This window comes from Sceloporus undulatus, chromosome 3, assembly GCF_019175285.1.
Source record: "Sceloporus undulatus isolate JIND9_A2432 ecotype Alabama chromosome 3, SceUnd_v1.1, whole genome shotgun sequence".
NCBI lineage: Eukaryota > Metazoa > Chordata > Lepidosauria > Squamata > Phrynosomatidae > Sceloporus > Sceloporus undulatus.
Window position 1 is genome coordinate 264129569 of NC_056524.1, and position 17243 is coordinate 264146811.

The window sequence follows — 17243 nt, forward strand, 5'->3', positions numbered from 1 at the left end:
AATGAGAACTTCTGGACTCCTTGTAGCAGCATCAGAAGAGGGAAGTCAATCATAGAAGCCTATAAGTGTAACTCTATTGCTAGGTTTGGGGAGTTTGATCCTATTTACCTGGAGTCCTACTCAGAGATTGCATTTATTGTGTATCACAGCTTGGAAAAGTTACTGTCAGCCCTCCATATCAAGAGATTCTGTATCCACAGAATCAACCATCCACAGCTTGAAAATATTCAAAACAATATATAAATTCCCAAAAGAATACCTAATAATAATAATATGATTTATTTATAGCCTGCCTTTTCTCAAGGAATCAAGGCGGGTTACAACATCTTAAAAACCATACAATACAATACAATACAATATTAGTTACCATTAAAACAAATTCCCCCCAATCCCCCCAGCCCAATTAAAAATTACAATTAAAAAAGAACCTACAATAAATGAGAACAAATATAATAAAGGACAAAGTGGGGAAGGGTAGTCTATGTTTGTAGGGCAAAGAGGTGACTTGCTTGGGGGTGGGGGGGGAGTGACTCATTAGGAAAGGCCTGTTGGAAGAGATCTGTCTTTATGGCCTTCTTAAAGGCCATCAAGGCGGTAATATGGCGGATCTCTTCCGGCAGGTCATTCCACAGTTTAGGAGCAGTGGTGGAATAGGTTTTGCTATTTTATATAAAGGACACCATTTTACTATGCCATTGTATGGAATGGGGCTCCAGCATCTATAGATTTTGGTAGCCACTGGGGATCTTGAAACCAAACCCCTTGAAACCAAACCAAGGGTTCACTTTATCTGGACTATACTTCCCCAAATCCACCAACAACCATGTCTCTGTTGCCCAAGGGATTCAGGGAGTTGTAGTCCAGTGGATTCAATGAGTTGCAGCTTTCACAAGCTCTGCAAATATGACAGCTCCTAGACACTTTGGATTGCTAGTACATCAAGCAAATGTGTATCTACCTAGGTATAGGGATGCAAATGCAATTTCACAAATTCAGCATAGCTTGGAACTCCTACAGCAAGAAATATGCTTGAATAGAAAACACGTGAGGATATACGAAAGCATGAGTGGAAAGTGAGGCCACAATCTGAGGTGAATCTTTTTATCAAATTGAGAATAAATGTTCCAGCTTCTTCAATATTGAAAAGTTAATGAACTTCTGTTTTACAGTATCTGCTTTGATTTTAAATGACACATCGGTGCAAAGTGCAGGACTGTTGATATTCTGGATGAGCAAATTGACTATTTAACTGCAAGATACAAGGATTTATATCTGAGTTGGGAAGTCACTTGAAAAGCAACACAATCACTCATTACTTAAGCAGCAAGGCCTATGATGTTACTTTCAAATAACATCAAAGCTAGGTTGAACTAATATGACACAAAATATAAATGTTACTTTATAAATATAACTTGGAAGGGATTGTTTGGAATTATTGTCCTTTTAATTTATGTTTTTAATATATATATATATATATATATATATATATATATATATATAATCTCCCAAGAAAGAAAAATTTGTTAGAAATGTATCAGTACTGAGTAATGGGACACACACTTTTAAAACAGTAACAAGGAAACCAGCTAATTACTTTTTAAAACTACAACACATTAGCTTTTCAGGTAATACTATGCAAGCTCTGCCTTTAATCCTAGGGATAAGGATGTGCTGTTAACCACCAGCCACAGCAAAATAGATCACTTTTTATCATCGCTATCTATGAGTAATCAGGTAGGAGGTATGGATCATAACTATATCTATATCGATGCACAAGACACACTACAGACTAATTAAAAACTTCCGGCCCCTTTCCTAACATTCAAACTTGTCCTGTACTTTATTTATTAACAGACTACTTCAGAAACAGTGACAACATAAGACAGTGTACAGAGTGGAAGGTTTTGCAGATGAACCAATAAAATGATGAGGTGATGTTACAGACACATTACATCAGTACCGTATTATTTTAACAGATTATATCATCTTAACATTTCAGTTAATTTCCAAGACCAGGAGTGGGCAAACGTCCTATGGGCCATATATGGCCTCTTGGAGAGCTATTTATGTGGCCCCAGGACCAGTTTAAACCCAGGAAAAGAATTTTTTAAAAAACAGGAAGTAAACTAGAAACAACTTCCAATGACTTCCTATTTTGAAAAAAAAAAGCCTCTCCTGGGCCAAAAAAACATGAAAAAAGAGTGTCACAGCCCCCTCCCAAAGATATAGGGGGTCTTTGTGGGCAAAAACTGGGGGAAGAGTTTGTGGTCTTGGGTTGTGATGCAGGGATACACCTCCGCAAGGTCTCATAGGTGGCTCCTCAGCCTTCCATAGTCACCCAGCCCTGACCAAGATGAATGATTTAAATTATTCTAGAGATTGTCAGATCTCCAATTTTGAAAGAAAATAGAAAAACAGGAAATACTAAAACAAAAACCCTTCACAAATTCTTATACAGCGCCAGCAAACAAATCAACAAAATCATCCCAAATCCATCACATTTTAGTTTGAATTTGATCTAACTTTAATCATTATACTTTTTGTGGGTTTTGGGGGCTATGTCATATGTTTAATTTTTATGTTCAGGTATTTTTTGGACCCCAAACTTTGGAAAGTGAAGTGAAAGCCACACTCAAAGCAACTGGGAAGAATAAATCACCAAGAACAGATGAAATACCGATAGAACTGCTACAATCCACAGAAGCAGAATCAAGTTCAGTACTCGCAAAAATCTGCCAACCAATATGGAAAACAAAGCAGTGGCCCACAGATTGGAAACAATATGCAGTACATTCCTATACACAAAAAAGAAGACACAAAAGATTGCAGTTTCTAGAGGACCATTGTACTAATTTCTCATTGCATAATTGTCACTTGCTATTTGATGTTCTTTTCTTGCCTGTTTTATTGAATCATTTCCTGTATTGCTATGTATTTTCTATGTATTATCCTACTAGAGAGGCCCCTTCCCCACCACCACTCCCTTTGTGTCGTGTCTTTTTAGATTGTAAGCCTGAGGGCAGGGAACCATCCAATTAAAAAGATTGTATGTACAGCGCTGTGTAAATTTACAGCGTTTTATAAATAAAGGTTAATAATAATAATAATAATAATAATAATGCAACCAAAGTCATGCTCAAAATTCTGCAGAAAAGACTCCTACCATATATGAATCAAGAAATCCTAGAGGTACACGCTGGTTTCAGGAAAGGAAGAGGCACTAGGGATCACAGTGCAAACACATGATGGATAATGGAATGCACCAGGAAGTTCCAGAAGAAAATCTGCATGTGCTTTATTGACTACAGCAAAGCCTTTGACTGCATAGATCACAAAAAGCTATGAAATGGTCTGAAAGAAATGGGAGTACCATTACATTTGATTGTCCTGACACATAACCTATACTCAGGTCAAGAGGCTGGCATCAGAACTGAGTATGGAGAAACAGAATGATTCCCAGTTGGCAAAAGAGTCAGGCAAGGCTGCATGCTATCACCTCTTTTATTCAAGCTGTGTGCAGAAAATATTGTACACAGAGCAGGCTTAAACTCAGAGGCAAGTGAGTGAAAATCAGAGGAAGAAACATTAACAACCTAAGATAAGCAGATGCCACAATACTACTAGCAGAAACCAAAAGGGACCTGGAGCAATTACTGAAGAGGGTTAAGGGAGAAAGGGTCAAGGGAAAAAGAGAAACAAAATACCCTCCAATTGTCCTAGTTCAACAAGGACAGTCCCATCCTATCTTTCCAGCTGTTTTTAAAATGTCCCAGTTCTTTCTCCCCCTTCCTCTTTCGTACTCAACTTACTCCAATTGCTGGAGACTGAGGTGAAAATGAAAAAGTAGTTTGCCTTTAATTAATTCAACAGAGAGCAGCGAAGAGGAGGAAACAGAAAACTCTATCCCTTGCCAATAGGCTCAGACAAAAGCAAACTGCTGCAGCCTCTCCTGGTTTGTGTGTTGTTCCTCACTTTTGCCACCTTGGCCGCACTGATACTGCTTGGCTGCATATATCCTGGTTTGTGAAATGTTGGCGAATATGAGAGTATACTATTCTGCAGAGATCCGAGTGGTGACACATGGCAAGGGGAAACGTGACCCAGTTTGTAGATGTGGGCAGAAGCTGGTCTAATGACAGGATTTTTTTAATCACAAACAAAATCCTCTTGGCCTGTAATGCGGAATCTGGATCACTATTTCATCTGATCAGCCTCTTAACACAGAACTTTGAGCCCTAGCCGTGTCAGGGAAGGAAAGAGGAACAATAGAGAATACATAGAAGGCCACTTCAAGACCTTTACTTGAGATGGAAAAGCAAATGGTGCCATCCTCTAAAGTTGCCAAATCTCAGGCCCTGAATCTCCAGTTTTTGTGGGACATTTCCAGGTGGGACACAATGGTGGAAAGTCTCCACTTTTGGGAGAGCTGAGATTCAGGTAAAAGGAAAGATCTGAATGCAAATCTCCACCACAGATAGGAGAGGCGCAAGGCATAACTATTTGTTGCAACTTGCAAAGACTCTCTATATCTGTGTATTTATTTAATTAGCTTCTTCTTCCCTTTCTAGTTATTGTGGCCCATCCACTTCCTAGCTAGAAGCCAGTAGGCTACATTAAAAAAAAAATCCTTATTCCATTTTCGTGGCCCCTTTAGCTAAGATTTCAGTCTTAATTTCCAAACAGAAAAATATGTTCATTCTGTATCTCCCCTCCCCTCTCTATTTTTGAATAACAAATAGCGATCAATTATGCTATTTCTGGCCAAAGTAGGACAGACTCAGTTTCATCATCCTAGCTTCTAGGGAGAGTTTTAGCCTGATTTGCTCTGTTGTTGTTGTTGTTGTCATTTCCAACATATGGCGACCCTGAGGTGACACTAGCATGGGGTTTTCTTTACAAACTTTGCTCTGAGGAGGTTTGCCATTGCCTTCTCCTGAGGCTGAGAGTATGTGACTTGCCCAAGGTCACCCAGTGGGTTTCATAGCCGAGCTGAGAATTGAACCTTGGTCTCCAGAGTCGTAACCCAACACTCAAAACACTATGCAATCCATCACTCCAAATGAGCCCCATTCCAAAGGAATATTTGTCACTCAGCCATATTTCGGCATATGCATATCTTGGAAAATTTTCTTTTTGAAGTACAACTATTCCAAAGTAAATTTCCCAAGCTCTGTATATTCCAGCTTTCCCTCACATCATGCCCTCCAGATGTGGTGTGTTTTAGACTATATCTCTCGTGGCCAGATATCATCTCTTATGCAGCACAGGATTTTACAGTCCATCTAGACCTGATGTTTCTCTGCCTCTCACTTGCCTCTGTCACCCATCATCAAATAAAGGATACTACTTCTGAGATGACCAGTCACTTGTGGTACTAATCATTGTGTATTGTGTAGCTGTTGTTTTCCCCCTTCTTTTTTTGGTGGTGAAGAAGAGTGAAAAAATAATGAGAAAATACAAGAAGTTTACAAAGTGAAGATGATAAATCCCCCCTCCCGCTGCAAATTATGTCATCAAGTCAAGACCATGAAAAATAAATGTTCATTAACTCTCAAAATACTTTCTACACTGCACAGTTACAACACTTTAAAAGCCATGGATGGTCCCATCCTATCAAATCCTGGAATTTCTAGTTTGCTGATGGTTTTAAAATTCTGTGCCAGAGAATTCTAATGCTGTATTTCAAGGGAGTGTGCTAGGACTCTCTATTAAAGCATTAGAACTCTCTGCTAGACAATTCTAAGTATCTTACAAAACTACAAATGGCAGTATTCCACAGGTAGAGCCAGGACAATTAAAGTGGTAGAAAATAGATATAGCTATGTAATGTGAATATACTGTGTGTGTTTGCTTTGCACTCTTTATTCTCAGTGCTGGAAAAGATTGGAAGCAGTTTGAGAAACTTTTGGACACCTCTAAAGTCTAACAGGATTTTTAAAAAATGAGATGGGCACATTTTCCCTTAAACTCTGTAAGCATCAGAAACTAGAGAGCAGAGTTTTAAGGTGCCACCAAAGTAATAAAGGACATAAATCATTCCCCCACATTATGCTGAATGCCTATGATGCCTGTCATTCTGGTAAAGATCACAGTTACCACCACAGAGCTTGGAGAGCTGTGGAGAATATAGTACAATATGAGGGGATCCAGCCCTAACATTGAAGCCAGCATGGTTTAGTGGTTTGAGCGCTGGACTACAATTCTGCATCTGCAACAAATGCAAGGAAGTAGGTGAAAGCTCATGCTACCAACTTCTATCTTTCAGTTAGTCTCAAAGGTGCTGCAACATCTCTTTATGGACTACAACTGTGAGGATCAGGGTTCAAATCCCAACTCATCCTCAGAGGAAGGTAAAGGCAAATCCTCTCTGAACAAATCTTGCCAAGAAAACTCCATTATAGGTTTGTCTTAGGGTCACCATAGGTTAGAAACAACTTGAAGGCACACAGCAACAAAGCCCTAACATCAGATAGCATGAGGCAGCCATCTCGATCTGAAGGGAGAAGCGGGAGATATGAAACAGCTTACCATAATTCTAGAACAGTAGTGTAAGTGTATAAGTAGGTGTGCTGTATTTTTAAAAACCTTTTATTAGAAATTATGTTTTAAGTGTTTGTAATTATGTTTTTTAATATTTTTTAAAAAATTTGTAAACTCACATTTTAGCATAATCTTTTACCACTCTGGATCCCATTTTGGGAGAAAGGTGGGGTATACATTCAATAAACAAACCAACAAAAACTTTGTCTCTGAAGGAGCTTATAGTTTCTTACTTAGCCAAGGATTGTTGTTGTTACATGCCTTCGAGTCTTTTCCGACTTATGAAGACCCCAAGGTGAACCTATCACAGGGTTTACTTGGCAAGGTTTGTTCAGAGTGGGTTTGCCATTGCCATCCTCTGAGGCTGAGAGAGTGCGACTTACCCAAGCTCACCCAGTAGGTTTCATGGCACAGTGGGGATTCAAATCCTGGTGTTCAACACTCAAACCCCATTTCCCCTACAGAAAGTAAGTGTATCAGTGAGGAATGAGTTTCTGCTTGCTCCTGGGATCCAGGAAATGCCCAGCCTTGCTGGGTTTATTGTAGCGCTGGATGTAGACAGATGACTGTACAGAGTACATGGCTTCTGTTACTGCTGCTGGTGCTGCCAGCCCTCTGCTCAGCTCAAGATTTCCTTTACTAATCCATGCCAGCTGCTGAACCAGTTTTAGGTTTAGGTCATGTATTTGTGGGAAGTAAATGTCTTTGGTCACTTTTTCCAAATCCAACCACTTTACAAGTGAAAACTCTTTCCAAAGCCTGGACTGACTATGACTATGTGTTAGAAAATTCTCTGCCCTTGGCTAAGTAACTCGTAGAAAGAAAATTAGTAACAGTGCCATGTTGATGCATATTTATTCAGAAGTAAATCCATACTGCATCATATGGCCTGAAGCCCAAAAGTGCCTTATTTTGCACTTCGTATCTTTTTATATATGCCTAATTATATGTGGGAAGTTATCTCCAGGGTATTTACATAGCCAAAGATAGCATGTCTAATTAATGTAATAATATAATAACACTCATATAAAGTGTTATCCAAAGGTGCCCTTTAGACCTATTTGTCCCCTATTCTCAAAAGACAAAGCATAACAGCATTTTACAGTATTTTCTAATCAATGTCTCCCTCCAAAAACCAAACAACATCTAGAAGGCCATAGGTAAATTAAACTCAAATCAAATTGAAAATAAAATTTCCACATCAAGAGCTTAATTTTGCTGAAAGTCAACTCAGTAAAAGTTAGAATCAATCCTAATTAACTCATTCTTACATTAATATTCTGTCATTCACAGGAATTCAAGACACAGTATATGGTCTCCACTCATGTTTATCCTCAAAACAGCCCGTGAGGTAGATTCGTCTGAGAAAGTTTGAGTAGCCTCAAGGTCACCCAGTGAGCTTTATGAACAAATGCAGATGTGAATCTGAGCCTTTCGCGTTCGAGTCCAACGCTCGAAATCAGCTTTCCTAAAACCTTTTCACCCTGAAGGAATCCTTGAATAATTTCAGGTCTCACTCTCAGGGAATATCCTGCATGAAAAATTATTATATTTTACATAGGGTTGCCATAAGTCAGGACCTCCAAACGGGACAACTTAGGACAAATGTGAGGGCAACTTTTCAAATGTAGGACACTTTTTTAAAAGGGAGGACATGCGAAAAAATGGAGTTTTTTTTAAAAAAATCTTAATATAAATGCATGTTTTTTAGGCATGATCAAAATGGAGGGACATTTGGCATTATTCCTAGACAGATGGCAGAAATGGGACTGTGCCCTCGGGTTCACACTGTAACTTCTCAGAAGTGTGTACTTGGGCAAGGGACTGTGGTTTTTCTCACTGCGCATGAGTTTTGTAAAAATCACAGCAAGTTACATTGGCCGGGCCTCAGAGCTTGTTGATATCAATATCACCACCATCATCATCATCATCACATCACCACTATAATGTGTGCAAGAAAGGCAGACTTGTTAGCATTCAAATCGCCATAATACACAGAAAATGCACTTGCTATATTTAATAATAAAAAATAATTTAAAAAACAAGGCAGGGGTGTATATATTTAATATAAAAATTAAGTAAAAAATAAAAAACAAGCAATAATAACAATTAATGAAATAAAATAAAGACAAGCAATAATAAAAATTAATGAAATAAAATAAAACAAGCAATAATAAAATTAATGAAAAGATAAAGACAAGCAATATAAACAATTAATGAAATAAATAAAGACAAGCAATAATAAAAATTAATGAAATAAAATAAAACAAGCAATAATAAAAATTAATGAAATAAAAAAAAAACAAGCAATAATAAAAATTAATGAAATAAAAAAAAACAAGCAATAATAAAAATTAATGAAATAAAATAAAGACAAGCAATAATAACAATTAATGAAATAAAAGAAAACAAGCAATAATAAAAAATTAATGAAATAAAATAAAGACAAGCAATAATAACAATTAATTAATAAATAAACAAGCAATATAAAAAAATTAATGAAAAAAAAAAACAAGCAATAATAAAAATTAATGAAATAAAAAAAACAAGCAATAATAAAATTAATGAATAAATAAACAAGCAATAAAAAAATTAATGAAAAATAAAATAAACAAGCAATAATAAAAATTAATAAAATAAAAACAATTTTTTATATTTTTAAAAATAATTTAAAAACCCCAAAAAAAAGGCAGACCTAATGGCCCACTGACTCAGCTTTCCTCCAACTCCTCCTCCTCCTCTGCCCCAATTCTGCCCTTCAAGGCACCCTTCCTCCTCCTCCTTCTCCTCCTCTCAAGCTATGGAATCCGGAACTGTACTCTGGACCATTCATCCTCCTTTGTCAAAGAGCTCTGGTGCCACAAGAACATACAATTCCCAGAACCTATAGCACTGAGTCATGGATGTTTAAGGGGGGGTCAAACTATTTCTGCGAGCCTTTTGCTACCCCAAAGCCCTTCCTATACAACAAGGCAAAATCTCTTCCTTCCAAGCCATTGAAAACCAACCCAAGTGGAGGGGGGCTGATGGCTTCTTCCCATTGGTCAGCTTTGGGAGAAATTTGCATATACAAGAAAGGCGTTTAGGACCTCAAAAACGATCTCGTGATGAAAATTACAAGATTACTGACGCGGTAGACATTTAAAAGATGAGGCATTTAGACTCCCAGTGAAACAGGAACGATTGATGGCCTTTGTTTTCCTCACTTGTAACCTGGAAAGAATGCCTTTTGCAACACATATTACCAATGGGGCGGCAATAGCTCTGAGTGGCAGGTGTCCTGAAGACTGCTCTCTAGGCTGAGCCAGGCAGGGAGGGTGGGACACAGCCACGGGGAGGGGTGGAGGCCTCCAGGGCCTCGCGGGGGGGGGCGATTCCCGGGGGCGGGCAAACTGGGGCAGGACTGTGTGGCCCCGCCCCAAACTGGGGAAAGTCCCCCCCAGGCGGGATATGGCAACCCTATATTTACAGCTCAGAAAGAATGTTTAATTTTTATTCCAATCACAATCCTCCACAGAACTCCTAGCAACCTCTTGCAGAACCCTAGGATTCCATGGGACCTGGTTGATAAACTTGCTCTAAACCACTATACCACATTTGAAACCATGTCCATGAGGGACGACTTAGGGAGCTGGGGATTTAGCCTGGAGAAGAGAGGTTAAGAGGTGATATAATAGCGCTGTTTAAATACTTGAAGGAATGTCATATTGAGGAGGGAACAAGCGTTTTCCTGCTGCCCAGAGACTAGGTCCCGGAGCAATGGATGCAGCTATTGAAAAGAGATTCCACCTCAACATTAGGAGGAACTTCCTAACAGTAAGGGCTGTTCGAGACTGGAACACACTCCTTTTCTCAGAGTGTAGTGGAGTCCCTTCCTTGAGGTCTTTAAACAGAGGCTGGGATGGCCATCTGTCAGGGACTTTGATTAGATTTCCTGCATGGCAGAATGGGATTGGACTGGATGGCCCTTCTGGTCTCTTTCAACTCTATGATCTATGATTCTATGAGCCAAAGCTATAAGAAAACATCAGAGTATATTTTCACATTCACATTCTAGGAAAGTGGGTCTTGGTATCGCTGGGGTTTGGTTCCAGGACACCCCATGGATATCAAAATCCGTGGATGCTCAAGTCCCATTAAATTACAGTGCACAGTAAAATGGTGTCCCTATATAAAGGGCAAAATCAAGGTTTGCTTATTGAAAAAATACATACACACACATACAGTACATACTGTGTACTGGCTCAATCTAGATCTATTCAACCTACGACACTCCCACTTCACAAGTCTAACACAAAGCCACCAGTGGTGTGGTAGCTTCCCCACAGCAGCTCTTTGCCCATTGTAGGAACACTGTCATCACTCAAATCATAAATGCCAGGTAATCAGAACTGCACCACAGAGATAAAGAGGAAGAACAACAACACTACCCCATCCATGAAACTCCATGATCAACCCCAGGTTTAAATTCAATACTGGCAGTTCAGTTTGGGCAGAGCTATAGCTTTTGTGGAGACATTTTATAAGCAAAATTCTTCTTCACTTCCTGCGACCTTTCCCACTGCACAAGTGTGGGACTATGATGCCTTATTTCCATTTTATAGAAACCTGGGGTTTGCAATTTAGGAAGGATCAGGACAGGATCCGAATTCAGCATGACCTTAACAGATTGGAGAACTGGGCCAAAACTAGCAAAATGAATTTCAACAGGGAGAAATCTGAGGTACTACATTTAGGCAGGAAAAAAAATGAAATGCACAGATATAGGATGGGGGACACCTGCCCTGACAACAAGACATGTGAAAAGCATCTAGGAATCTTAGTAGACCACTTCTTTGGACCTTTTCCACTACATAGATATGCACTATGATGCCATGTTTCCATCTTATGGAATCCTGGAATTTGCAATTTGGAGATGGATATTTATAATTCTCAGCTAGAGAGATCTAGTGCCTCACTTAACTCCAAATCCAGTTCAAGAAAGATATTGAGAAGTTGGAATGTGTTCAGAAGCCAACCAGGATAAAAGATCTGGAAACAACACTCTATGAGGAACAGCTTAGGGAGCTGAATATATTTCACTTGGAGAAGACACAACTGAGAAGTGATGTAATAGTCATATTTAAATCTATGATGTCACATAGAACATGAAACAAACATGTTCTCTGCTGCTCTAGAGACTAGAACATAAACTTGTGGATTCAAATTGCAAGAAAAGAGATTCTGTTATTGTTGTTAAAAGTTCTAGAGTCGATCCCGACTCATGATGATCCTACGACTGAGACATCTCCAAGGACTCCGTATCCTCCACTGTTCTGCTTAGGTCTTGTAAATTCCCTAATAGAGTCTATCCATCTGGCGTGTGGTCATAGAATCTTTCTCTCTTTCTACTACCCTCCACCTTTCCTAGCATTATTGTCATTATGAGTCATGCCTTCTCATGAAGTGGCCAAATTACAACCTCAACCTAATCATCTGAGTTCTAAGGAGACTTCAGGCTTGATCTGTTCTAGGACCCACTGGTTTGTCATTTTCGGCTGTCCATGGGATCCTCAGCACTCTTCTCCAGCATCACATCTCCAATGAATTGATTTTCTCCTTATCCACTTTCTTCACTGTACAGCTCTCGCATCAGTACGTGACAATGAGGAATTCAATTCTACCTAAACATTAGGGAAACGTCTTGACTGCAAGAGGTATTTGAAACTGGAATAAAAGATGGTAGACTTTGGATGTCTTTAAATAGAAGTTGGATGGCCATCTTTTGTGATGGCTTTAAATGTGTATTCTTGTATGGCAGGAGGATAGATTAGACCAGTGATTCCATAACATTGGCCATCCAGATATTTTTAACTTCAGCTCCCAGAATTTCTTTTTTATATATAAATATTTTATTGAGTTTCATACAACTTATCCATCACACATTATATTTCTTATTATAACACATCTTTGTAAACAATTTACATTTCCCCATCTTCCCCTGCTTGTATAACATACCTTAATTTTATTTGGTCTGTAGCTTCCACCCACTTCCTCCCCCCCCCCCCCCCCCCAGTAAAACCAGGACGAGCTGCCAGAATTCCTGACTGTTGGCCAAGCTGGCTGGGGCTACTGGAAGTCCAACACAGCTGGAGGACCAAAGTCTGGAAACCACTGGATCAGACGGTCCTTTGCAGTCCCTTCCAATTATATGATCCTAATCCTCGGATTCTATAGGATGCAGCCATGGCAGTCAAAGTGGAATCATTGTGCTAAAACTGTATAGTGTGAGACAGGTCCTGGGTCTGTTGCTCACTGGGACAGCAAACAGGTTGACTTTCAATCCCCATGCAAGCTACAAACATGGTTGATGCATTACATTTGGCTTCACAGGCCAGAAGCTGTGCATTTCTGCTAATGGGCAATTGTGCAGGGCTGTCTCAAAACATTTTCCTGTCTGAGACAGAGCAGCAGCCAATGATTTCATGAAAAGGCCAGCCAAGTTATTTTAGTATGTGAGGCTGAAAATCACACAAGCATTTCTCAATGTTCCTGACAGTAAAAATAAAAAAATAAAAATATTTGCTTCTTTTTCTCGATACCTAAAATCTGTCACCTCGCTTTGTATGATTCGAGGGCCATACAATTGTGCATGCAGCCTTATAAGTTAAGGAAATTAGCCATCATATTGTGAAGCTGAAGGCTTTCATGGCCAGCATCCATAGTTTTTTGTGGCCATGTTCTGGAAGAGTTTATTCCTGACGTTTCGCCGGCATCTGTGAAGATGCCAGCCACAGAAGCTGGCGAAACATCAAGAATAAACTCTTCTAGAACATGGCCACATTGCCTGAAAAACCCACAAAAAACTATAGCCATCATATTATATGCTGTTGGAGGACTGATCTAGATGTTCCTCCAAAAACACATGGTGCAGTGTTTGTTTTCGGACACAAGTGCTGGTCATTACCTATAAAGCCTGACATGTCTTGGGTCCAGATTATCTGATAAAAACCTAACTCACTATACAAATCAGGTCTTCTGGAGTCAGCCTGGCATAGTCATTTGAGCGTTGGACTATGACTCTGGAGACCAGGGTTCAATTCCCAGCTTGACCATGAAACCCACTGGGCAAGTCACATGCTCTCTGCCTCAGGGAAAGGCAATGGCAAACACCCTCTGAACACATTTTGCCCATGTTAGGGTTGCCTTAGGGTCTCTACAAGTCAGAAATGACTTGAAGGCACACAACAACTTTGAAATATAAACTATGAAGCACTTGTGTGTGTGAAGAACCTAAATACACTGCTCTTGGAAACTAAGCAGGGTCAACCCTGGTTAGTACTTGGATGAAAGACTGCCAATGAATACCAAGTACTGTAGGCTATATTTCAGAAGAAGGAACTGGCGAAACCACCTCTGAGTACGCCTTGCCTAAGAAAACCCTATGAAATTTATGGGGTTGCCATAAGTTGACAGATGACCTGTAGGCACATAAACACATTGTGTGCCTGAAGTGCTGTACTGTATCTTGTTAGTAATTATATTTCAAATTTGTTTTAACTGTTTTTAACCATTTTACATTATTGTTTGACATTTAAAAGATAAGATTTTAACTTAATCTTCTTTTAAATTACTGTAAGCCATCTTGGATCCAATCCTGATGGGGTATAAATTCAATAAATAAATTAATATATAGTTTGGGGAAACAAACTATTTTTTGGCTTTCCTCATAAGGATTTGAACTGACCCCTTTTTAGTATTACTGTATCTACTCATGTATAAGTCTAGAAATTTTACTCTAAAAATTGAGCCAAAAAAACCTGGGTCGACTTATCCACGGGTCACTGTAAGTACTGTACTTTAATTTTTATCAAAAAGGGAACCATGCCCTGGTGAGAAGTGAGACCTTCATCTCTTCTCGGAGCACCTAAAAGAACTATCAACCCCTCTACTATCTCATCCATCCAGCTTTTAGGGAGAGCACAAACAATTACACCCGTCAAAGATTTTTAAAGATCTTTAGCATCATTTTCCTTTGCTTCATCTTTTGCATCCTTTGTTATATGCTGCTAAGTTTTGCCCTTGATTCATCCACAGGTCATATCAAAATCCATAATTCTGGCTCCAAAACCTGCCCTTGACTTATACAGTACATGCGGTCGAGTTATAGTTGAGTATATACAGTATATCAAAATTTGCCCATTCAACTCCACTGCATCTCTGCTCAATCCCAAACTTCTTGACAACCTGTTTGTTGACCATGTTTTCAGGAATATCGCACCACATACCATTAAAAAGCGAAGCATGCATGATTAAGTGATGCATATGTAAAACATGCACAGTGTCAGCATTGTGAATATTCCTATTTGTGTAGTAATCCCTCCCACACTCCAATTATCTCTTGGCACTGAAATGACAGCAAGTGTCAAACAATGAATGCTGTCAGCCCTGTAAAATAGATGGGAGAAATGGTTATTCAATGGTTCAAAACAAGAAAATTCTTCTTGTTGCAGAAACTAGAATAGGAACAGCAAGAATACAACTACAGCTGTGCCATGGATTGAATTAAAACACAATGTCTATCCACCTTAAAGACAAAAAAAGAGTAAAAAAAAAAAATAAAATAAACGATGCCCAGAGTCCTAAACTCTGCTGAGTGGAAAAGTAAAAGAAATTATTTTACCATCTTGCAGAAAACGGTAACCGCAGAGTAATGCCAATAACCTCTATGGATTCCTTTGCTGAAATATGGAATCTCATACTATTTCAGAGCCAGTCTTTTCCCCTTCCTTTGAGCAAATGTATTCTTTGTTCAACCCTTCCTTCTCATAATTGAACAGTTTCCACACAGACACTGCCAAAGCTGCAAAGCGCTTAGAAAACAGAACAGCAAACAATTATAAGCATTACCATAAAACGGATGGCTATGCAACCAAGAACAAAGGAAACCCCCAAAGACGTTCCTGCAGAAAGATTTATTTTACAGCCATCTGATCTAATAACTTGGATGTTTTCTATCATCTTTGTTTACTCCAAAACAGTGTCGCATGAATTGTTAATCAACACGCTTGATCCACCGCATAGTTATTTAGAAGGAAGTCCCAGTGATTTGATTTGAAATAGGATTTCTACTCAGTGGATTAAGATGGTTGCTACACATGGGATCGGAAAGCACAAAAGTTTAGAAAGGATTCTCTTATTGGCCAAAGGACTAGGATCCATTTCACACGACACATTTATCTATTCATTATTTATTTCATTTATATGCCGCTGTTTCTCCTGGGCTAGGACCCAAGGTGGCTTTCACAACAACAAATTTTATAAGTTTTAAACCAACTTAAAATACAATGTTAAAACACTATACAGTTGGCCATCCACATTTGGAGTTTTGACTTTTGTGGATTTCATTATTTGCAGTTTCGATTAATACGTTCTCTCTAGGAGTCTCTAGGGGAGGTCCTTCCTAGAGAAAACGCTCCTCTAGGCATTTGTAGGTCCTCCAGCGTGATTCTGTGATCAACTTCTGGCAGATGCTGACTCCATATTATTGAGTCCTGGGATCTGTAGTTTGTTCCTGCACCAGACCTCTCTGGTGGAGATGGCAAAGCGTCTCGTAAACCTACAAATCCCCAAAATTCCATAGCATTGAGCAGTGGCAGTTAAAGCCGTGTCAAACTGCATTAATCCTGCAGTGTAGATGCAGCCAGAGAAGGCCAAATATCTCACAAAACCACACATCCCAGAATCCCACAGCACTGAGCCATGGCAATTAAACTGGTGCCAAGCAAGCCACATTAATCTTGCAGCATGAATGCATCCGAAGAAGGCGAAATCTCTCCCAAAACTACAAAACCCAGAACCCCATAGCAATGCATTAACCCTGCAGTGATGCAGCCAGGGAAGGCTAAATCCCATACAAAACTACAAATCCCAGAACCCCTTAGCATTGCATTAACCCAGCAGTGCAGATGCAACCAAGGAAGGCTAAATGATCTCATACAAAACTACAGATCCCAGAGCCCCTTAGCATTGCATTAACCCAGCAGTGCAGATGCAACCAAGAAAGGCTAAATCTCTTGCAAAACTACAGATCCCAGAACCCCTTAGCAATCTGTAGGTTGTGGGTTATCTTTTATTATTTTTTAAAAAATAAAGCCCAGCATCATTTCACACAAACCAAACTCTCCTTCCTTCCTCTCTCACCCACAAAACCAGGCGCCTGTTGTTGTTTTCATTCGCCTCCAAAGCCCACCTCTTGGCCTCCTCCATCCATCAGTCTCCTCTTCTGCGCCCAAAGGAGGACTCCATCTTGAAGCCAAGGAAAGCAAGAGAAGTTAAACTGGGAAAGGAGGAGTTCCCCTCTTTCTTTCCTCTTGCTTTCTGTCTTTCTCTCTTTCTGTGGAGAGCCTTTCCCTTCTGCTCTCTCTCTCTCTCAGTCTGAGCCGCCTTGTGTCGTGTTATTTTTTGGGTCTGGCTCTTTTGTGGAGGAGGAAATGGAAGGGCAGCAGCTCCTCCTTCTGGCCTGGCAGGGCCACTGTCCTCCTTTGAGGCTGAGAGAGTGTGCCTTTTACTCCCCTGAGTTTCTTCACTGGGCTTACTTTTGTTTATTTATTTTGCCTTGGCCATTCCCAGGATGCTTTAAACACACTTTAATCTCTCTTTAATGCCTGGGATCAGTAGTTTTGTATGGGATTTAGCCTTCCCTGGCTGCATCTGCACACTGC

At 39.6% G+C, this 17243-nt stretch overlaps 1 long non-coding RNA gene across 2 annotated transcripts in view; it reads right to left on the reverse strand.

Moving 5' to 3' along the window:
• The window catches only part of LOC121925228, a 106290-nt gene that overhangs the window by 28262 nt on the left and 60785 nt on the right, over positions 1–17243 (reverse strand). The window contains exon 1 of one of the 2 annotated variants that reach the window (XR_006102826.1): positions 16772–16970. The exons of the other annotated variant lie outside the window; for it this stretch is intronic. This is a non-coding gene — a long non-coding RNA (uncharacterized LOC121925228). Of the gene's footprint in view, positions 1–16771; positions 16971–17243 lie in introns of those variants that run through there. 2 annotated transcript variants of the gene reach the window in all.